The sequence below is a fragment of the Lithobates pipiens genome, unplaced genomic scaffold (assembly GCF_037356315.1).
Source record: "Lithobates pipiens isolate NorthernLeopardFrog02 unplaced genomic scaffold, aLitPip1_a1.2 Scaffold_3, whole genome shotgun sequence".
In the NCBI taxonomy this organism is placed as follows: domain Eukaryota; kingdom Metazoa; phylum Chordata; class Amphibia; order Anura; family Ranidae; genus Lithobates; species Lithobates pipiens.
The window spans coordinates 180907896-180932649 of record NW_027507790.1 but is presented as its reverse complement, the minus strand read 5'-3'; positions in this window follow the sequence as shown (position 1 = coordinate 180932649).

Genomic DNA, 24754 nt, shown 5'->3' with positions numbered 1-24754 from the left:
AGCGAGGGAGATGAGTCATAAGAGGGCCAATGAGAGCTGCAGAGCTGGAGGTGTGCCTTTTTGTGTATTTGTTTAAATCCAGGAAGTGAACAGGCAGCAGTTTCAGCTGCCCACAGTTACATAGTAGGTGAGGTTGAAAAAAGACACAAATCCATCAAGTCCAACCTATGTTAAAATGGCTGCAGCCAGACTCGGTGGATGGAGATTTCTGCAGCATATTTGGCAAGTACAGAATCACAGTATATATAAAATAATATGCAAAGTGGATGAAAGGAAGCTTCAGAATGGCAAAGATGTTTTTAATACAAAGTATGTGAACAGACTGCAGTTCCACTTTAAGTGGTTAAACTGACCTCATTTACCGACCAAAGTTAATTTTTTTGATCTAAAAAAAATTCCTGTCCCCTAAAGCATGTTATACAGCAAAGTGCTTGTGCTGTGTAATTTGGCCCCCTGTATCACCTGAAATACCTGGCTGATTCTACCTAGTTCTGCCTTCCTCCCTGTAAACTTACCACGGTATATCATGGCTGCTGAGTCCTGACACCGTGGTCACTTTAAGTGCCTCCATCATCCGCTCTCTCCTCTCTGCTCTCCCTGTCTGTCAGCTCTGTCCACTTCTCAGATCTCCCCTCTTGCTGCAATCATAACTATATTATGATCATGCCACCCCCTCTGTAAAATAACATTATGTTTTCCAGTGTCTTTGCTATATAAAAAAGATACTGACTTCTACCTTATATCAGAGAATCTCCCAGCACTCACGTGACCGCTAGGCTCTCCCCCCTCCTTATGTACTCCACTGCCAATGTCAGTGGGAGATGTTGGTATATAGCTGTCAGCCAAGGAGAGAGTTGAGGAGTCATGTGAGCACCAGGAGATGCTCTGATCAGTGGTGGCCCATCCATTAGTGGCGCAGGGGCACCGCCCCCCTAATCAATGCACCCGGCCCCTAATCTACATACAGGGCACAGGGCGCATGGATTTCAATGTTTTTTTTCTGAAGCACATGATTAGAGCCTGAGGTTCTAATTGGCTTCAAAAAAGGGTGGGTTCGGGGCCCCCCCACTTGTGTGACATTGTCAAATTAATATTCCCTAATGTCTTCCTGCTTATCTTCCGAGCCAATCAAGAAGTGGGTACTGAGACCAGATTGGCCAGGGAACCTTAGGACTCCCGGCCAATCGAGTCTCAGGACCCACTTCCTGTTCGGCGAGGAGAAGAAGCAATGGCACCGGCTCTTCCCTCTGCAAGCTGGAGCGAGGAGCAGCATCGGCCTCCTAAGGTAAGGCCACTGATCGCCGCTGTCCATCTCCTGCGGGGGGGTACTGATTGCTGCCGTCCATCTCCCTGGGGGGGGGGGGGGGGCGGCAAGTTTGTTTGCCGCCCCCCCCCCCCCCCAAATATTGAGCACCAGCCACCACTGGCTCTGATATAAGGTAGAAGTCAGCATCTTTTTATATAACACAGACACTGGGATACGTAATGTTATTTAACAGAGGGGATGGCATGGTAATAATATAGTGGCTTAACAACCACTTTCAGCAATCTATCTCTACACCTCCATTCATCTCCTTGGGAGCACCACAGAGCACCCGCAGCTGAGGGTCAGGGGTGGTCAAGGTCTTTTTTTTTAAGTATACCATTCCCTTCCTATTGTCCCTTCCATAGCTCTGTCCAGCCAAGCACGCTCCTAGATAACATATTCATTCCCATGCTTCACCACTACTCACATAAAAGCACTCTGTCCAGACCCCCAAGGCTTCATGTACTCTACTGCAGGACCTGCAGAAAAAGGAGACAGGGCTAATACAGCAATTCCTCCCAACATCTCACCAGGGACCTCTAAAGGGCTCTATAGATCAACTTTGCAGGAGACTATATATTAGCACATATGGGGTATCAAACTCTCATACCCCATCTACTTCGGACCCCTCCCACTCTAGCATTTATATGGGCACTAACTACACCCATGACATCACTAAGGAAAGAGTTTTTTTTAAAAAGGGGAGCTAACACCTAATTACAATGTTCTCCTACTATCCCATAATGGGAACAGAGCCATCTGGTGGCAGGCAAGCTAACGTCACCTGACAACATCCTAGCTTCCTACTTTTTTAATGCAAACATTTAGATTAAAATTCGTATTTTATCATTCAGTTTAGTGAATATAACATAATGGGATTATTATTCTAATTAAATCTAGGTTCAGTGATGTAGCAATTGACTCTTTTTCAATGTCAAAGGGGCCTCTCTCAGGAAATCATTTAATTATGTATTTGCCAGCCATAGATATGATTAAAACAGGTACCCAGTAGTATATAGAAATTGCAGCTGTGTTTGTTTATACAGCCTGTGTTGTTCTCTGGTTATTTATTATACTGCCACCTAGTTACCATTTTTTTGTATTGCATGTTTCCTGAATTTCCTTACAATTGTTGTGAGGTCATTTCCCTTTCCACTGTGTGGGCTTTTTACACACTGGGGCTAGGAAAGCCAATACTTATTTTTGACAACCTTAACACTTCTATGTCAAGGACACTGCATCTTAGTATATTTACACAGCTTTCTGCATGCAATACATGCAATAAAGACGTTGTGCATTTCAAAGGTTTGATGAGTTCAGCTACCTGACGAAGATTATCTACAGTGAGTGTCTCTGCTATATACAGGATAGCCAGAGGTGGCTCTTTAATTAGGCGGTCGCCTAAGGCCTCGTGCTCGAGCAGGCCTTACAGCCGCCTAAATTGCATTTAGTGGGTGTCGTGGATCCCCCTCCTGCCAACAAATGAAAGCGGTCTGAGGAGGAGAGATTATGCTACCCCCTTCCTCACCACTGCTTGAGCCACCGCTGTCTGCAGTAGGAAGAGGGCTCTCTGTTTCCTGCCCATTCCCCCTCCCTCCTTCTGTCAGCAGCAGGAAGAGGGCTCTCTGTTTCCTGCCCGTTCCCCCTCCTTCTTTCTGTCAGCAGCAGATTGCAGAATAGCAGGAGATCAGAGCAGCTGTGTCTCTGTGTGGAGAGAGAGCAGCTTTGGGCTCTTCTTTCCCCTCTCCCCCTCCTCCTCATGTCGCTGTACTCGGGAGCAGAATTTTCCAGGACAGCCACCTGCTATGTTTCTTCCCTCTCCTTCCTATTGGCCAGGGTAAAAAAAAACAATCAAAAAGGAGCAGAAAGGACAACATTGAACTTCATTTTCTCGGCTCGTCGTAGTGTTGTACGTCACCGCATTCTTGACCGCTGTAAATTCAGCGAACTTTTACGTGACCGTGTGTGTGCAAGGCAAACTTGAGAGGAATCCCGTCAGAAAATCTTTTTCTGACGAGAAATCTGATCGTGTGTACGTGGCATCAAAGTATGGAGCCAGTGAAGGTGAACTTTTTTTGATTTATGCAGGTTTTGCATTCCCAAGTCTATGGCAATGCAAAACCTAGTTGAAGCAGGTCAAATATGGGTTAAAAGAAGGTCAACTGCAATTCAAAAGTACCTGTCAATGAATAGTGAGTGGTATTTAAATAAATGTCAAACTGATGCCATCAACACAAGCTCAAAGTCTGTTGACACAGGCCCATAGGGTTTTCGAAAAAAAAACATTGACACACCTTTTCTCTGTTTTGTGTTTCTGATGCTAGTAGAGTGCCATAAACCAGGTAAAACAATTTTATTGGAATGAGCCAAGAGATTCAAGGCATTTAAGCCCCATATATACTATCAGATTTTCTGCTGATTTTTGTCTTCAGATTTACTAAAACCATATAATATGAGGTCAAACCTCAGGAGTTTTAATTTGTATGCAATCAGGCAGGCCCTTCTACAACATGGTTTTGGTAAAATCAGCAGAAAATCTGATAGTGTGTATGGGGCTTTAGTCTTAGCCCTTGTACACACAGTCGGAGATTCCAACAACCAAATCCGTCGGATTTTGTCCGTCGGATTTTGTCCGACGGATCTTGTCTGAAACTGTTGCATACACACGGTCTGACAAAGTTGTTGGAAAATCCGATCTTTCAGAACGTGATGGCGTAATTTCGTTACGATGGGACTACGTTCAGGCTAGTAGCCAATAGCTTTGATGTAGGAATTTGATCTGAGCATGCGTGACACTTTGTCCGATCGGAATTCTCTACACATGATCGGAGTATGTCCGATCGGAGCATTTTGTCGAAAAATATTTCCGGCAAGTTGGAAAATTTGGTCTGCTGGATATTGTGACAGAAACAGTCCGATGCAGACCACACACAGTCGGAACATCCGACAAAACGCTCCGATCGGACACATTCCGTCGGAATCTCCGATCGTGTGTACAAGGGCTTACTGTTGCCTAAACAATTTTCATATAGCATCTATTTTTATGACAATTCATATAAAAAACTTTATTAAACCAATTACCCAAAACATACAAAAAAACTGTACATAAATGTATCCCCTTAAGTGCTGGCTCACAATGATGCAGTGGGGGAAACTGCATGTGATTCGGATAGGAACTGTACCGCATTCCTGCTGAAATCACATGTGATTCTTTCTCATCTTCTGTTGGTGAAGAGTCTTTTTTCAGGGGTTCACATCACTGTCTGCATAACATGGATACTTCCTATTGGTTGTCCCATGGCAGGGGCCTCTTGAAATGCAGAGGGGAAATCTTAGCAGGCACATCAGCATGACAGGACTGTCAGGGACTGACCAACGTGTGTACATCTGCAACACTGTATTACCTGTAGGCAAACCATGCCTGCAAAGAACCTGGCAGACTTAAGGGAGTATAACATGTTTTAGGAAAAAAATATGCAAGATGGGTATTGAACCTTCTTTATACATATGAATTTAAGGCACATTTTCATTAAAGGGAATACTGCAAATGTTAAATAAATTTGCAACTTTAAATAACGTCATTGTGGTTTCACAATTATCAAAGAAAGAATATCCAAGCCACTAGTAATGTTATAAGAAGTGCATTTTTTATGCTTTGTAAACCTGAGAAGTCTCTCAAAATGGCAAATATACAACTGAGCAAATAATGTAAAATCTTTTGTAATATCATTCTAGATAGACACGTGTGTTTTTTTTCAACCAGACTAAGTAACTATGTAACATGATGGGCCTTGTATCAATCTTTTCTATCAGTGTTCATTTGTTGTGTATAGTTACTTATTCTAGACAAAAGTACTAGATAATGGCAAGAAATACAGTGCTTGTGAATGGAGAATCGTAACCAGTGTAACCCATATATAACACCCTTTTAGACTGTTACAACCCTTCTATACTCCCCTTCCCCTTTTGCCTTGAATAAAAGACCACACTATTCTTATGGAGTATAATGGCCATAACAGCCTTTATTAAACAAACTAAGTAAAACTCCAAAATAACTTTATAGTATATAACAACATAAATATATAACCACAGAGAAACAACATGTCAACCCCAATTTTAATGGTTACTGACGGTGCTACCTCCATTTTCCACGGAATATGTATATCTCCAGTACACTGCGGGACCTTTACTAACCATCGTAGGCCTCCAGCTGTACCGCTCGGAGACAACCCCTTTTCCCGCAGTGCAACCAAACCAGTATTCATCAACCTTTGATGAAATACACCGGAGGGGCCATACTACCAATGAGTATCCAATAGTAATCTGTTACAGCTACCATCCAATGAGTACCAATAGTAATCTGTTACAGCTACCGTCACTGACCAACAAACTAAACATGGGCAAACCCCCTAGCAGTCATGACGACCATCTTCGCTTGAACCTCTAATGACAACATGTAAAATAACCATTAAAACCAACATAAAGGGAGGGTGGGTGGGGAAACTGCCTCCTCGTGTGCTAGCTGTGCCGACTGCCTCTGCCCCTATAATAAAGGCCGCTCTCTGCTCCGCCCTTTGTCCCCTCCTACCTTAACCCCTTACAGTGTGTCCCTGGGCACACTGTCCTGCCCGGCCCTACACCACCAGTTCCCTGCAGTGCCTTCCCGCTCCGGACTTCACTGGAGATACAATACTCATACATTGTGGCAAGAGAGCTTCCATGAGACAGCACTTCAACAAAAGTCTTTACAAGCAAATTTGCTTGATTGTATACAGTATGTAGCTATTTTGACCTCTCGGGTTGGCAGAACATAAAAAAGATATTCCTATCTTACTAGTGGATTGAAAATTCTTTCCTTGATCATTGTGGAACCAAAAACCTTATTTGGATTTTAGGAGCCAGTGACTTATCTGCTGAACTTGGAGAAACATGTTGGAACTAATATATTTGGGGCTTCCTTTATTGTGAGCAACCAGACAATTTTGCATTATACCTACTGTGTGGATACTGCGGAAGTAGGAATATTAGTTTGAAACTATAAGGAATATATGAAATGCAATACAAATAAGGTCATACGGCAGATGATGTTTGCACTTTCACTAATAAATGTATGATTAACTAGCATAGACCTGCTGATAGCTTTAACCTTTTTGGGGGATACATTTATGTACAGCCTTTTTCTTGTAGTTGTTTGGTATATAAAACATTTTGTATAAATTGTTATTAACAAAAATGCTTTATGATATGTTTTTAGCAACAGCAAGACTAAAGGCATTGAATCTCTTGGCTCATTCCAATATATATATGGAGGCTGGGTGTTGCTGTGCAATTTACCTGATGGTTATCTGTCTTTTGTTGCAGACCAAACTGGGACATAGGCTTTTGGAGGAGACTAGGGGCAAGCCTCCTACCCACTGATTATGGTCAATGGAGAGAGCAGACCATTCTCTAATGATGAAGAACAACATTGTGAACACTGAGAGCAAGGCTTGGATTAATTCTATGAATAAGGACAATAAAGCTTCCCTTCTGGAGAGGATGGAAAGCTTTAATATTAATCTTGTACAGGTTAATGGTCAAAGAGAATATGGTGGCCCTCCTGCAGACTGAGTTGGAGAAGTCCTCCACTTTTGACAGTACTAATTATTAACAATACCCTCAAGAAATCCATGAAAATAAATGAATTCCACTGTATCAGACTGCTGGAACATTGTTTGTCTTCTGATGACTTGTCTAGAAGACAGATAACACAAGTTTTTGTCTCTCCCTTTGTGTGTGTCCTAGGTATAAATCCCCATTGTTAATTGAGTCACCTGTTGTTTCTGTCCTTCTGATAATCTCTTGGAGAAATGATTAATATTGTGTCCACTTTAACTTGTTATCAAACTATTGGGGAATGTTATGTGTTTATGTTGCTAAGCTTATGGGTTAATTAGATCACTGTCAGCTATTAGTTGCTAGATGTGGATTAGCATTATGTGTATGTTGCCTGTTCCTTAACTATGTTAATTATTACATTTTTTTGCATATGTAGGTGTGTTTTTTGTTTTTTTGCATTTTTTGCAATTAGTGGAATAAAAAAATCAAAAGGAGGCGGTAATGTCACTTCATTTTGACAGTTCACATGATGGGCCCTCCTATCACAGAGTGTTCTTAGCCATGTTGAATTTAAAAAAAAACAGAAGAAAGGACACCACACAACATTTTGCATTATGAATGAAGCACAAACTGCAGACACAGTGTGGAGTACTCATTGGTATATCCTGTGGAAAATGGCGTCCACACTCTTAGAAGCCCTGAGTTTACTTCTAGCTGGGAGTTCTGACTGTTCTTATCCAGCAATGTATGTTCCAGTAACTTCTTTTGCATTCTTAATAATATCAAATTTTTAAAAAAACACATCAAGGAGTCTATGAACTGCTCATAATGGCCACTAGAAATGTGAAAGCTCAAGCTCAGAGATCTCACCAACAGAGTTTCCAATAGGTATAAGAAATTGTTGGGTTGTTTACCTCTACAGCATCTACCAAAAATGAAAGTTTCCGTTTTGGGTGAATTGACCCTTGAAATGAAGCCCACTATAGGAAATAGCCATGTGAAACATTACAGACGTGATATCACAACATTTAGCAGGCATGATATTTGATGACTGCAATAACCCACTGACAGTCATTACCTATAACAGTATACAGTATGTATTACTATGTTTATCCATTGTCTCTTATTTTGTAAATCATTGCAGGCTACAGGAGAATTTACAGAGGATGAGCACAGGTAGAGCAAGCTCAAAAGACATTTACTATCTACTGGGAAAGTAATATGAAAGAATATCAGACTTTCTTTTAGTTGCTGTTGCACTGACAAAATAATAAGTATTTATAGATTTAAATCTAAAACAAACTTTAGAACATTCTTTACAAATTATGAGTTTACAATGGCTTTTAATGGCTTATAACCAATTATGAATAAAAGTTTATAATGAAAGATTTTTATTAAAAGTTTGTAAGCAGGTGCCTACAAGTTGGATCCATGGTAGTTAGAGAGTCCGGGTTGTCCAGGTGGGGAAGGGTTAATACTGGGTCTGCTAGTTTCTTGGGCTTTTTGGGTTCTGCTCTCCACCCTATTCAGCATATAAACAGGCGGGGGGGGGGGGGGGAGCAAGCGGGACTACAAGGAAAGGAGAAGGGGGTCTTATAAGAAGATGTAACTCGGAGAACCCTCAATCACCTTTGGCCTAATGGAAGCTACCTGCCAAGGACTTCTACCTGCAAAGGTATACGCAGGCAGCTGAGAAATAGCTAGTTCGGGATTTGAATGTTCATGGACTGTACTGTCACAGCCTTCAAGTAAAGTTTCATTAACTGTTTATGAGTCTGGTCTGAAGGTATTCAAAGGGGTGAATGGTGGTACATGGCGTATTAGAAGAACAGGGCCTGTAAAGCACACAGGATATAAAAGGAAGCCTAACAAAAAAGGTTAACTCAACAAAGGAGTTGGAGGAAGGATTGTAGTTGCTACGGGTAACCATGAACTGGTGGGAATGAATAGCAGACAGCGAGGAGCGGTACCAGGCTCGGGCGACAGGTCCTCTGGTACCGAGGGGTGGGTATTTTGACTCCCTCCCTAGCAGTCAGTTCTCCCCCAAACCCACGGTACTGAGACCTCATATACCAAGCCATGTGGTACAGGAGAGTTAATTAAGTGCACGCATGAAGTCTGCACTAGTGCATGGCTGGACCACATTCTGTCACTGGGAGTGAGGTGGCAGAGTTATGCTGGACTGGTGGAGAGGGCATATGCTTAGTAGTGTCCCTCCTAACTGTTACATCCATCAAGCATAGGTGTATAGTGGCATGGAACAGAAAGCTTCACAGAGGAACTCTAATTGCACATAGTGTAAAGCTCATTTACTCGGGGATTCCGCCTTAAATGTTGACTTTCACATGAACGTGGCACTGCTAGGTCCTGGGCATTGGTGAGCACGTACACGACCTCCATGAGTCAGATTGCGGGTCCCGCGGACTCGATCACCATGGGGATACCCACGATCCTCTCATGGGGAGGAAGAACGGGGAGATGCTAATGTGAACAAGCATCTCCCCATTCTGCCTTGTGACAGTGTTACTGATCTCTGCTCCCTGTCATCGGGAGCAGAGATCAGTGACATGTCACACACACAGCCACGCCCCCCACAGTTAGAAACATGCCCCAGGACATACTTAACCCCTACACTGCCACCTAGTGGTTAACCCCTTCACTGCCAGTGTCATTTACACAGAAATCAGTGCCTTTGTATAGCACTGATTGCTGTATAAATGACAATGGTCCCAAAAATGTGTTAAAAATGTCCGATTTGTCCACCATAATGTTGCAGTTATGATAAAAATAGTAAAAAAAAATTATTAATAAAAATGCCATAAAACTATCCCCTTTTTTGTAAACGCTATAACTTTTGCGCAAACCAATCAATAAAAGCTTATTGCAATTTTTTTTACTAAAAATATGTAGAATACGTATCGGCCTAAACTGAGGAAAAAACTGAGGAAAAAAATGTTTTTTATATCTTTTTGGGGATATTTATTATAGCAAAATGTAAAAAAATTATGTTTTTTCAAAATTGTCGCTCTTTTTTTGTTTATAGCGCAAAAAATAAAAACCGTAGGGGTGATCAAATACCACCAAAAGAAAGCTCTATTTGTGGGAAAAAAAGGACATCAATTTTGTTTGGGAGCCACGTTGAACGACCACGCAATTGTCAGTTAAAGCGACTCGCAGAAAGTGCTCTGGTCTTTGGCCAAAAAAATGGTCCGGGGCTTAAGTGGTTGAGGAGAAAGTACAATACACATAAGCTTGAATCTCTGAAAAGGATCTGAAAGAGTAAACATGTATCCATCCATAAAGGGGGGGCTCAGATAGTCATCCTATGTCAATTCAACCTCCACATGTTTCGTGGTGAGACCACTTCTTCAGGAGTTTACTTCTGAGTTTTTTTTATGTATAGATATCTCTATAGAGAACAAACATATATATGAGCAAACTTTGAAACAGTAAAGTCGAGTATATACAATAATAGTTGCAAAGATTTGGCCAAACAGGGAATCCAGCTCTGACTGCCACAGAGGTGAACCAATCCAAAAATCAAGCAACCTAAAGCTATAATATATATCATACAATTCAGCCCCGTAGATATAGCCCCAAACAGAATGGACATATGGAGTTTACCAGCACAGGACTGACACAAACCAATAGTGCATCTCAGGCCCCAAAGAGCAATTTCCTAGGTGAGTGTGGAAGCCAGGTCACAGTAAAAAGAATACAAAAGTGTCAAGGATAAGCAAAAAAGATGTATAACTAGTACAGCAAAACCAAATAATTGCTGACACAGGGTGCTTGCAAATCGCATAATCAACATGAAAAATAAGCCACATTTAAAAAGAATATATAGAGTATACATCTCAGTTAATATGCACCAATTAGATGCTTATCATAAGATAAGATAGATGGTGATGAGGCCTGAAGGGGCGGGAATCTCAAAGGATGGAACTCAGGAGCTTGAAGCTGGTGAGGGAGGGCTGTATAAAATATGTATCAGCAAATATTTTCAAAACGCCTTGTATTCAGTTATGTATACACAACTAATACTACCATTGAGAGCATAGAATCAAGATGGTCAATAGAAAAACTCACCCTGCTAAGATGTTTGAGATATGAAAAGACTTTCAGTCTAAAATGATGAAATCCCAGCCAGAAATCCCTGAGGATTAATAACAAGTGGAAATTTAAAGCTGTTCTGCACTCATAATAATACATTTGCCCATTCTGTTGCCTCTAGACCGTACATTTGATAATGCCACATGTTTTTTTTTTTTTATTAATCTATTACGCGAGATTTCGGCTGTAATAGCCGAAATCACGCGAGATTTAGGGTGTATTAGCCGAAATCTCGCGAGATTCCGGGTGCATTAGCCGCAATGTCTCCTGGGATTACTTGGACGAGATCCCAGGAGACAGTGCGGGCTTCAGCAGGAAATGATGCTGATCCCCGCAAGAGACCGCCCATCGCCGCAGGGGAGGAAAATAAAAAACTACGAATTACAAAAGGTAGATTAATAAAAAAAAAAAACATGTGGCATTATCAAATGTACGGTCTAGAGGCAACAGAATGGGCAAATGTATTATTATTAGTGCAGAACCGCTTTAACTGTAAAACAAAAAGATAGGCATTGCAGCAAATTGCAAATTACCCAGACCTCCACATGAGTCTTACCTCGATCCAAGCTTCAAGTGGATTACACCACTGTTCCCATTATATAGGCCTGGCTCCTATCCAAGTGTTGTCACAGCATAGCGCGCTGGCGCCGGCCAATGACATCACCGGACACGATCTCGGACTGCGCATGCGCAGTACCGCAAAAACGGCACAGAGAGACATTTCTCTCTTGGATGCCGTTCAGCAGTCCTCAGCAAAGACCATCTAGTGGATGGACCAAGAACGCCCTAGGACAGGAGATCACACACTCACCCAGAATACACCCAGACACCCAGTGGCAAGGGACAGCACTACAGGGAGCAACATTTTCCAAACCATAAAGATACAACATGGGGGGAATAAAGTAAATAGAGCCAATAGGTAACTGTATAGAAACATATAATGATAATGATTTCAATTGAGAACTTTAATAAACTAGTGCCAGCAAATGTTTTCTGTGGAGACAAGGCATATAGTAGTGATCCTGTCCCAGAGAAAATTACAGGTGACCGACCAACAATCAGGAGAGCATTCCATAGCAGCAGCAGAGATGGTCTCAATGAAAAAAAAAAAGTTTAAGGGAGAAGATGAAACAAAACACTGTGAAAGATATACATGGAAAAGCACCCAAAAGATAGTCTACATCCTATCATAATGACATTGTATCTATAAGAAGGGTTTATATGAAGAAGCGTTCTCACCACGAAACATGTAGAGGTTGAACTGACATAGGACGACTATCTGATCCCCCCTTTACGAATGGATACACGTTTATTCTTTCAGTTCCTTTTTATAGATTTGCGCTTATGTGTATTGTACTTTCTCCTTAAAGGGCTATTTTAATCATGTTTTGTCTTAATGAATGTATATTTTTTATATATTTGCGTATGTGAGTCTTTACTGTACCATGAAAGTTCAAAGTTGCCTCAAATTTGCTGCCTCTTGTTTCTCAAATTGATAGGATGACGGTAAATTAATATATATTTATTGGTTCAGTAGTGATAATTAACAAAGGCATAGTTGTTAACATCCCTCCCAACATAAATCACCATGCTCATGAATGCAATTGTCTATATTCTTCCAGAAATTCAATTTTTTTTCTTGATGGAAGGGGAGCAGTCTGCCCCTGACGTGTTTCGCCATATAGCTTCCTCAGTAGAATAGGAAGAAGTTATTCTATAATATCATACAAGCTGTATTGTGTGGGGAAAAATTGTGGCACAGAGGGGTCTAGTTATAAAGGCTTTCACATAACTTTCTAAAAGGGATCTCAACATTTTCCAATTGAATCTAATTAGTGAAAATGGGAGAAAGCTGAGGGAACCTTTTGTGAAAACCTTTATAACTTGACCTCAGAACATTAGATTGTGTCAGTGCTTACGCAGAGTTGAAGCAGAACTCCAGTTTCTGTTGATTGTATTCTAAAATGGTTCCCTGCAGTACAAAAAAAGGTAGCTTTCATTACAATATTCCCATTTAGTCTACCACTGTCCCTTGCATAAAGTCTACACTATCCTGCTGCTGGTCTTCCAAGTAAAATGCTGGGGGCCTGTAAGCCCAGGCTGTCATGGATCTGATCCCTGGGGGTTTGTCATCGTGCTTCCTGGCCTCGCAGTAATCCTTGATTGAGCGGTGTTCCCATGTCATAATAATAGTGCCATTTAATCCAGTATTCCCGTCGGTCAATTGGACATTCAAGCCTGGAAAGATTGTGTTTTTGCTAAGGCTTTCATTTCTAATATGAAAAACATATGGGTACTGTATGCATTTGTTTTCTTGAAGAAGAGGGTAGATGCTTGAGTAGCTGTTTGGATCTAAGGATGCATGTGACCAACAGTAGCCACACCTTGACAAAGTGCATGCAAGAGCAGAGGCAGATTTCAGGGAACCTTGTCTTTTCCAAGCCATTTCAGCTTATTTCTCAGTAGCACAGATATGTATGAAAATCTGCCCTTGAGCGTAATGTCTGTCTATCTTTGAAATAATGGCTTGTGTATGGTCTCTTCTATCAGCTTTCATCTGAATATACTGGCAGCTAATCTTCAAGCCCCTGTCCCCATATCCTGCCATATGTCTTGGCTTTGAAGGTTGCTGACTGATGTACATTAGTGAATGTGTGCCTTACATAGAGTGTTTAACATTATTATTATACAAGGGGATGCCTGCATTTCACATGCATATGGACATGAGCCCATTTTAGTAATTGATGCTTTGAAGTTACTTCACATGCTTTCTTTGCAAATTACTTTCATTTACACTGTTTGTATCTAGCTGCTATTAGAATTTTTAGCATATATGGGCTATACCACCATCCACCCTCCACAAGTTACATCCACAACAAAGAATCTTCATTACCTTTCATGCCTATTGACAGTATTTATTAGTTTAATGGTTTCTGGTTAAGATAAGTTCACCTTTTGTAACATGTTACATGTTACACCCATGTTCAGGGTGTTACATGTTACAACGATGTTCATGGTGTAACATGCTACAAATCCACCAGCCCCAAACCTCGTGACTCCCTGAGGTGACAGGTGGCGGGGGATATTCTTCCACGGCTTTCTGTGATACACTGCACAGAACGTGGCTGTGTGGGGCTCCTCCCGCCCGGCCATGTCACTCACAGAGCTCTGTGAATAGAAAACTACAAGGTCAGGCAGCCTTCGCAGCTGTCGGATTGTAGTTCTCAATTAACTACCACGGCATTATTTGATCTACCACAGTGCTAATTTATGCTTCCTGTTAGTGTGTAACTGTTTGACCATACAATGTCAGCCAAGCAGCTTACAAACAGAGCTTGCAGGAGCCCTGCATTGTGCCCATGATCTGCTGATCATGGGTGCAAGGCTTGCAAAAAATACATGGGTTTTTTTAGCAGCAAAAGTAAGTCAAAAAGAGGGATTTTTCATAAAAATGTATTTTATTGACAAAAAACTTTGGACATGGATTACACAATACAAAAGTTTAAAACATGAGCTCCGGATTACATGATAAGAGACAACTTGGATTGGATAACAGATTGAACAGTAAATGGTATCATAAAAAGTTTTTGTTATGGGGAATATGCATCAAAATATGCTACCCACAAAATTGGTTATGGTTATACTGTCCGATGCTGGGGAAAGCCCCAATGCATTTAGACCTTTTGGGGTTATGGTCTTCCTCAGGGGGTTCTTATATTTCTACAAGCACAACAGAAAAAAATAACATTTTTAATATTATTAATATTACCTATATGAACATTAGACTATAATAGTCACATTATATTTACCCTTTCTACCAAATGGACTAGTTTATCCGGAGACTTCTTTAAAAAGACATATAGAAAAAGCAGAAGATTCCCCCACTGGTGATCCTTGATGCTGCTGAGAGATCGTCCCTCCTGCACCCTCAAAGGAGAGGCAACCCCCGACCCGTAAGGCTTACAAGTGGTCACAGATTTAAAATGTGCCCCCACATAGGAATCCGGAGGAAAGAAGATGGGAACCAAGGCATCTGAAAATTTATCATAATTGTAAATATTAGCATATTGTATATCTACAAGAATATGTTAGATTGTATCAGTATTCTAGCCTAAATACGATTTTTTTTTCATATAAAGCAATTTATGACGATTTTAGAGGGCAAACCAAAAAAGAAAAAAGGCGGATAGAAATCTCAAATTCCATATAGATTAATAAAAATATATGTATCACTGTACATTTTAATTATTTTAAAGTTTTTGAAAACAAGTGATGAATATTTTATCGTATTACAGCTCAATTGGGCTCTGATTGGAATGTCTATGCCCAAGAACAGGTGAAATGTGAAGATAGAAAAGAAAGAAAAGTTATCACAAGGTGATGAAAGTGCAAGGTGATTAAAAAGGGAATGAAATGAGAGAAAGAAAAAAAAAGGGTGTTTCACAAATTCATATAGTTGTGCCAAAACATTACAAAACACCGAAAGGTGTAGTGAGATGAAAATAAGTGTAAGATGAATAAGGTGTGATAACACAAGATAAAAAGGTGAGCAGAAAAATACCGCAAAAGTTAAAGTACAAGTGCTGAAGTAAGGTCCCTTGGCAGGTATAAAAATGGCTGCCAAAGGTACTAAGTGCTAGTGCTATAAAGGCAAGGAAAACGCTCCAGTAATAAATACCTGATTTCTATGTTGGAATTGTTTGACTAGTGTGATATCCAAAGGGATACACAGTGTCTAATTACCAGAATCAGGAAGCATATAGATATATAATCTAAATAAAGAAAAGGGAAAGTGAATCGTATTGATAACATACGTTTTACAGATGGTTTTATAGTAGTGTGATTAAAGTCCTCTGTGCATCCTTACCCAATAGATTCTGTGTGTTGCCATGTTTGTGTCAGAAATCAACTGAGCAATCCTGACAGTGAGCGTCTCTTAATATATTCAAGACATAAATTTTCAGCAGCTGCTAAAGTTGGATCCCATGTTCAGTCCCCAGAAAGGGGCCATTGGGCAGCATCTCTTAATGTATTTGTGTCATGGATGCCTAATTGTGAGCAGATGCTAGAAATGGGTCCAAGATTCAACCCCCAGGGAAGGGCCATCGGACAGCAAAGGCGTCCCTTCTGTGGCCACCTAGGCGTTCTGGTAAGCATGAATGCTCCGGACGCCTCCATAACCTCCTACATAATATACGTGACTCAGTTCTAGATGTCAAAACCGCAGGTGCTACTAGAAGGGGGAGATGGCTGTATGTTGCATCTCCCCACCCTGCCGGCCAGGCCATGCACTGTACCTCAGGTTGCAAACTCAGTTGAGAGAGCAATTGGCAGCTCATAATAAAAAATATCCTCCAGAATAAAGAAATTCAATTCTGGAGGGATAAAACATCCTTTTCGGAGGGTAAAGCTTATAAATGGGTAAATAGTCAGTTACACCTGAGAGGACGAGCACGAGAACGTCCTCAATCTAACAAATCAATAACCCACTCTTAATCTAACTCCCCTCCGCCCAGGTATCATCAGGACAGGAACATCAATAATAGAGGGCGAGGACGCCAAAAGAGGAGTAGGAACAACAGGGGTTCTCTAGAACAGGATTATAAAAAACATTCGACACTGATTTAGATTGCAATCAACAAAGCCATCTGAATGAGTGTTTTCCTAGGCCGCTAAGAGGAGGGGAGTCCTCCTACACAGCTCCAGGTGAATTCGATTCGTCTTTATCAGATGTCACCTCTGCTATAAATTGACATTCAATTTTATCTGAATGTCCAGTACCTCAGAGGTCTTTAAACTCCACAAGGGGAGTGAGCTCCCCACAATCCAACAGAAAGGAGAGAGAGATGGATCTGCATGTAGTTTGGTTACAACACAACCACTAAATGTGATTAATCTATCGTCACACTCTATTACAGAAGCAGAGACTCACCTTCTATGGAAGGGTTTGAGTTTCTGCCCCCAACAAAATTTCGACATGTTTGAATTAGTCACGGATCTGCACCTTTTCGCTCGTAAATTACTATTAAAATGTCAATACGATCGATATCGATTGAAATAGGCACTACAGATTGATTTAAATACACTATGAGAGAATTAAAAGCCCTGCAGGATTTGGCATTATTACTTCAAGAGAGCAACTCGGACGATTTGACAGATCAATTGGATCTTGATAAATTATTTGAAGAGGTGAATAAATCCACCCTCAATCCAGTGACTCTTTTCAAAACTCTTTAACCAAATTCCCACCATTACAAACAAATCCGAGTGTAGCCACTTTTGTCAAACAGACACTTAGGGATGTTGCTAAAATATCCTGCGGTAACAACATTCCACAATAATTACTTTTGTTTTGACGGCTCCCACTACCTTCAGGTGCAGGGCATAGCGATGGGGACATGTTGTGCCCCATCCTTCACCAATCTATACCTGGGGGATTGGGAGTGGTCACTTTTCAGTGATGAGGATCTCGTCATGTACCTGGGCCATGTCACCTCATGGCTCAGGTACATTGATGATATCTTCATCATTTGGGAAGGTCCCGAGGAAACGTTGATTTCATTTTTTGATCATATCAATGAGAACATTTTTAACCTAAAATTTATTATGAATTATGATGTCAGATCTGTGACCTTCTTAGATGTAAAAGTAGAGTGTGACACACAAGGCAATCGAACCAGTACATTGTATATAAAAAGTACCGCGGGAAACACCATTTTGCACACAGATAGTTTCCACCCGACCCCCCTAAAGAATTCTATTCCATATGGACAGTACCTTTGATTAAGAAGGAATTGTTCGATTGAGACACTTTTCAAAATTGAAGCTGGAAAACTTCAGAGCCGTCTGCTATATAGGGGCTACAACCGTTGCTGCCTACGAAAAGAGTACAATCGAACCATTGCACAGGTTCGTGAAACATTGTTATTCAGACCACAAACAAGGAGTAGGAATGAAGTGGACCCCTCACATATTATTATACGTTATTCACAACAACAGAAACAAATTCGGTCTATCCTTACAGATGATGACAAAGTGAAGCACTTTGTCTCCCCGGTCCCCTCTACCATTCTTAAACGCACTGCATCTTTAAAAGACAAATTGGTAAAAAGCGAATATCAGAAGTTTAATAAGAAACACTGTTCCATGTATGAGACCTTCCCATGTGGACATTGTTCCCATTGCTCGTGGATAAGAAAGGAAAAAATATTCACGCTTCCCAATGGCCAGGTGTTCAAACCTAAACACTTTGTAAATTGCCAAACTCCAGCAGTAGTCTATTTAATGACCTGCGAGTGCAGCGCTTTTTATGTGGGAAAAACTAGGCAGAGATTTTGGTGCAGAAGGTCTAAACATGTCTATAGCATGGAAATAGGCAACATCTATCTCCACCTAGGAAGACATGTGGCTATACCATTATACACCATTATACATCATTATAAAATGCCAAAAATTGCCTTTGCCGCCTTAGACAGGATCCATATTCCTGGAAGAGGTGGCGATTGGAACAAAAAGATAATACAAATCGAGCAAAATGTATATTTAGACTTGGAGTCACCACATATCCAGGCCTCCATGAGTCTATCTCATATACTCCTTTCCTAAAAGGTTTTAATTCAGGAAAGACCAGTTAGGATGATATGGCCGAGGAAATGTGGAGGGAGAGGGAGAGGGCAAGGAGAAACATATAAGGAATCTGTTTCTTCCAAAAGCCACTCATCTGCAATTCTCTAGTAGAGAGGGTAGCTGAGGGTATTTATTATACAATATGGCATTGCCCTGTCCTTATTTGCATATGCTAATAAATATACACGATAACAGATACCTATAGGATAAACTTCATACATATATAGGATCATAACTACTGCAATGTCTTTATTTTTCCTATTATCCCTCCACGACCACTGTGCCTTTTCATCCCCTCTAGTGATATATCTTCTGGAAATTGATTTTGAGGAATTATTATACACCCTTTGATTGAGCTCAATTTTCTATTCATAGTCTCTACAGTGTATCTCTTTCTTTTCCTTTTGCTCATTATTTAAATAAAAGTGTATTTATATTTACATGCATATTAAAATTAAAATGTTTGACTTTTGGACAATGTAATAACGAATTGATTAATTGTTGCACAGTCATAAGAGTAAAATACTATTTGTTTTTTCCCCCTAGATATTGGACTGCTGCTGTTGTCCTCCCCCTGCACCTCTGGGTGCCAATCCTCGACCTTGAGGCTTCCCGGCAGGGTGGGGAGATGCAACATACAGGCATCTCCCCCTTCTAGTAGCACCTGCAGTTTTGACATCTACCACTGAGGGGAGCTCTAATCCTGCCAGTGGCGTTCCGTGTTTACCTCTGGACGGGGAGTGTTTTTGCCACGCATGCGCGCAACCTGTCCCCAGTCACGTATATTACGTTAGGTTATGGAGGCGTCCGGAGAATTCATGCTTACCGGAATGCCGAGGTGGCCACAGAAGGGACGCCTTTGCTGCCCGATGGCCAGGGCCGTCTTTAAGGCAGGGCAAAAGGGGCAACTGCCCTGGTCCCTGTCATTGTGGGGCCCAAAGCAGCTGCCTCATACTTGCTAACCATTCCAGTTTAAATTCCCTTGTCTCTTGAAGTTTTAGTCCTGTGCTGTGTCCCGGTATCTTAGTGTGAAATGCTGCTAATAATGCTGCCCAGCTCTGCCCTATTGTTGTGTATGCATGACTCACCTGTAGACCCTGTGTTTACATGTAAATAATCGTCATTCATATGTAAATAGTGGCAACATTCATATGTAAATAGCTGAGGTCGGCAGCAATGATATGTAAATAAAGGTGGCATTCATATATATCATGCCCCCCTGCAGTGAGGAGAAGATGTGCTGTAACCTATAGCAACCAGTGAGCAGTATTATTGTACAGTAATCTCTAGCAACCAATCAGCAAGCAGAAATCATGTGCTATAACCTCTAGCAACTAATCAGTGAGCCCAGTCAGTAAGCAGTAATGATATGTTGTAACCTCTGGCAAACCAATCGCAATCGCTGCCTAATCTGATACAGTAAACTGATTTTAAGTCTAGCTGCTATTTATTGTATGTCTCAGAGAAGGTGGAGAGCGAAATTGCATGGAGGCCCCAAGAAAATTTTTGCCCCGGGTCCAATCAATATTAAAGACGGCCCTGCTGATGGCCCCTCCCTGGGGGTTGAATCTTGGACCCATCTCTAGCGTCTGCTCACAATTAGGCATCCATGTCATGAATACATTAAGAAATGCTGCCCGATGGCCCCTCCCTGGGGGCTGAACCTGGGATCCACCTTTAGCAGCTGCTGACAATTAGGTATTTATGTCTTGAATATATTAAGAGACGCTCACTGTCAGGATTGCTCAGTTGATTTCCAACACAAACATGGCAACACACAGAATCTATTGGGTAAGGATGCATAGAGGACTTTAATCACACTACTATGTAGGAGGTTATGGAGGCGTCCGGAGCATTCATGCTTACCAGAACGCCGAGAAGGCCACAGAAGGGACGCCTTTGCTGTCCGATGGCCCTTCCCTGGGGGTTGAATCTTGGACCCATTTCTAGCATCTGCTCACAATTAGGCATCCATGACACAAATACATTAAGAGATGCTGCCCAATGGCCCCTTTCTGGGGACTGAACGTGGGATCCAACTTTAGCAGCTGCTGACAATTTATGTCTTGAATATATTAAGAGACGCTCACTGTCAGGATTGCTCAGTTGATTCCTGACACAAACATGGCAACACACAGTATCTATTGGGTAAGGATGCACAGAGGACTTTAATCACACTACTATAAAACCATCTGTAAAACGTATGTTATCAATATGATTCACTTTCCCTTTTCTTTATTTAGATTATATATCTATATGCTTCCTGATTCTGGTAATTAGACACTGTGTATCCCTTTGGATATCACACTAGTCAAACAATTCCAACACAGAAATCAGGTATTTATTACTGGAGCGTTTTCCTTGCCTTGATAGCACTAGCACTTAGTACCTTTGGCAGCCGTTTTTATACCTGCCAAGGGACCTTACTTCAGCACTTGTACTTTAACTTTTGTGGTATTTTTCTGCTCACCTTTTTATCTTGTGTTATCACACCTTATTCATCTTACACTTATTTTCATCTCACTACACCTTTCAGTGTTTTGTAATGTTTTGGCACAACTATATGAATTTGTGAAACGCCCTTTTTTTTCCTCTCATTTCATTCCCTTTTAATCACCTTGTGATAACTTTTCTATCTTTTCTATCTTCACATTTCACCTGTTCTTGAGCATAGACATTCCAATCAGAGCCCAATTGAGCTGTAATACGATAAAATATTCATCACTTGTTTTCAAAAACTTTAAAATAATTAAAATGTACAGTGATACATATATTTTTACTAATCTATATGGAATTTGAGATTCCTATCCTCCTTTTTTCTTTTTTGGTTTGCCCTCTAAAATCATCATAAATCGCTTTATATGAAAAAAACATTTCATATTTAGGTTAGAATACTGATACAATCTAACATATTCTTGTAGATATACAATATGCTAATATTTACAATCATGATACATTTTCAGATGCCTTGGTTCCCATCTTCTTTCCTCCGGCTTCCTATGTGGGGGTTCATTTAAATCTGTGACCACTTGTAAACCTTACGGGTTGGGGGTTGCCTCTCCTTTGAAGGTGCAGGAGGGACGATCTCTCAGCAGCATCAAGGATCACCAGTGGGGGAATCTTCTGCTTTTTCTATATATCTTTTTAAAGAAGTCTCCGGATAAACTAGTCCATTTGGTGGAAAGGGTAAATATAATGTGACTATTCTAGTCTAATGTACATATAGGTAATATTAATAATATTAAAATTTTTTTTTTTTTTTCTGTTGTGCTTGTAGAAATATAAGAACCCCCTGAGGAAGACCATAACCCCAAAAGGTCGAAATGCATTGGTGCTTTTCCCAGTATTGGACAGTATAAGCATAACCAATTTTGTGAGTAGCATATTTTGATGCATATTCCCCATAACAAAAACTTTTTATGATACAATTTACTGTTCAATCTGCTATCCAAGGCAAGTTGTCTCGTATCACGTAAGCTCATGTTTTAAACTTTTGTATTGTGTCCAATTATTATAGGCTTACCTGTAGGTAAAAGTGGTGTAACTACGTTTACAACCACTTTAAGCATTAAATGATTCGGGGGTATATCCTGTTGCTAGCTTGTTGCTACTTTTTATCCATAAAGTATACTTTTTCTAATGTGTAGCCACTTTAGCCACTCAGTGAGATTTTTTATGTTTAGGTCTCTATCCAGAAACTGTGTATTATGTGTTAATTAAGTATATTTGTGATAAGTTTCCCTTTTGTGTTCTTCCAATTGTTCTTTTGATCTATTTTCAATACATCATAGTTTACTAAATAAGTTCCTTACCATACTAAAAATCTACAAATTACCCTTAAAACTCAGCAGGTATTTCCTGTATGTGACCCATTCATCAAAATTTAATTTCCCTAAGACTGGCTTCACACAGGCTTTCTGATCAGATCCGCCTGTCAGTTTTTTAAGGAGGACCTGATCGGACACTCCAGTCTCTTCTATGGAGCGGCCGATGTCAGCGGATGTCAATGGGAAGGTTTAGGAGTGTGTCTATGGGAATGTTTTACAGAAACATTTGTCAGGATCTGATGTGAACAAGAAGGCATGGCTTGCAGTCTCCGCTCTAATTCAACCCAAAGAGGTTCTATCAGGTTGAGGTCAGGACCCTGTGAAGGCCAGTCACACTCCTCCACCCCAAACTTGTTCATCCATGCCTAAATGGCCAAGACCAGCCCATGAAAAACAACCCCACACCATAATCCCCCCTCCATCAAATGATTTGAACCAGTGCACAAAGCAAGGTCCATAAAGACATGTATTAGTTTGGGGTGGAAAAACTTGACTGGCCTGCACAGAGTCCTGACCTTAACCCAATAGAGCACCTTTGGGATGAATTTGAGCAGAGACTGTGTGCCAGACCTTCTTGTCCACATCAGTGCCTAACCTCATTCCCATAGACACACTCCTAAACCTTGTGGACAGCCTTCCCAGAAGAGTTGAAGCTGTTACAGCAGCAAAGGGTGGGCCAACACAATATTGAACCCTACGGACTAAGATTGGGATGCCATTAAAGTTCATGTATTATTGTGGATGGTCTCCCCTGATATGTAGATATGCCTTTCTAATTTGTCCCTGGTTCAAGCTGCATCCACATTGAACATCTATAACAGCTATTTTCATTGTTTGTACAATACATATGGGGTTGGATGTTTGCGTTTACCTGTCTGCTTGCTTATATGTATGTGACTACATTATGCTCATTATTACTTTACTTATCATTTGTAGAGTTTTATGCCAGTTCTATCTGAGGAAGCAGGCCTCGTCCCAGCGAAACACGTCAGAGATTGCTAAATGGAACTGCAGTTATTTCATATTTGACACCTCTGTGTTTAGCAATTTTTTGTTCAGCTTTTTTAGCTTTTTGCACAAATAAAAATTAGAATTTTAAATTTTTGGTAGTGGTTGTCAGAAGCCATCAATCAGACTGAGAAAGAAGTACAGTTAAATCACACTTGTTTAATAATAATAAAAGGTAAACAGAGTAAACTTAGTCAAAACATAGCCATACATAGAGTTCAGGAATTGGAACGGATAGTCAGACAAGCCAAAATGTCAGGGAGCCAGAGATGAGTGTAGTAGAACAGCAAGCAGGATCTGGAGCCAGAAGGAATGTCAGCCAAGCAAGTCTTTAACCGGAACACAGGGGAGCATCTCTAGAGATGTGACCAAGGCGAAGGCAGAGATCATCTGGGTTGGATGGCTTAAGTAGGCAGGACTGATGAGCAGGATATCATCAACAGGTAAGTCACTGTGGAGAGAAAGAAGCTGGCAATTAGCCAACAGCTGAGCAGCCAGCTTTGAGAAGGAAGGGCTGAGCCCAGCCCTGAGAGTAACCCCTCTTCAATGACCCCTCCCCCTCAGAGGACCACCAGGCTTGAGGGGAAAACATATATGGAAATCACGGAGGAGGACAGGAGCATGTACGTCTGAGGATGAGACCCAAGAGCATTCCTCCGGACTGTACCCTTTTAAATGCAATAGGTACTGTATGCGCCCACCGAACCTACGAGAGTCAACAATGGACTGTACTTCATACTTCTTATGGTTCTCAAACTGTACAGGGTGAGAATGAGGCACCGAGGTGGTAAAGCGGTTGCAGACCAAAGGTTTTAATGAGGAGACATGAAATACATTTGAGATACGCATATTAGAAGGAAGGTCTAATGCGTAAGCCACTGGGTTAATCCTGTGAAGAATACGGAAAGGCCCAATAAACCGAGGTGCAAACTTCAGTGAGGGAACCCAAAGTGGGAGGTTGCGAGATTACAACCAGACCCGGTCCCCAACCTGGTAGGAAGGCGCAGGCAGGCATCTGCAGTCAGCATGGAGTCTTTACCTATCATTAGCATGTCGCAAAGCCTCCCGAACTTGTGCCCAAATGGGGCGAAGACCACGGAGATGGTCCTCTAATGCAGGAATACTCTACAGAACAAACGAGTCAGGCAACATGGAAGGTTGGAAACCATAATTTGCCATAAACAAGGACAATCAGGAAGCGGAATTCAAGGTACTGTTGTGAGCAAACTCTGCCCACAGTAATAGGTCTGACCTGTTGTTATGATGGTCAGAACTA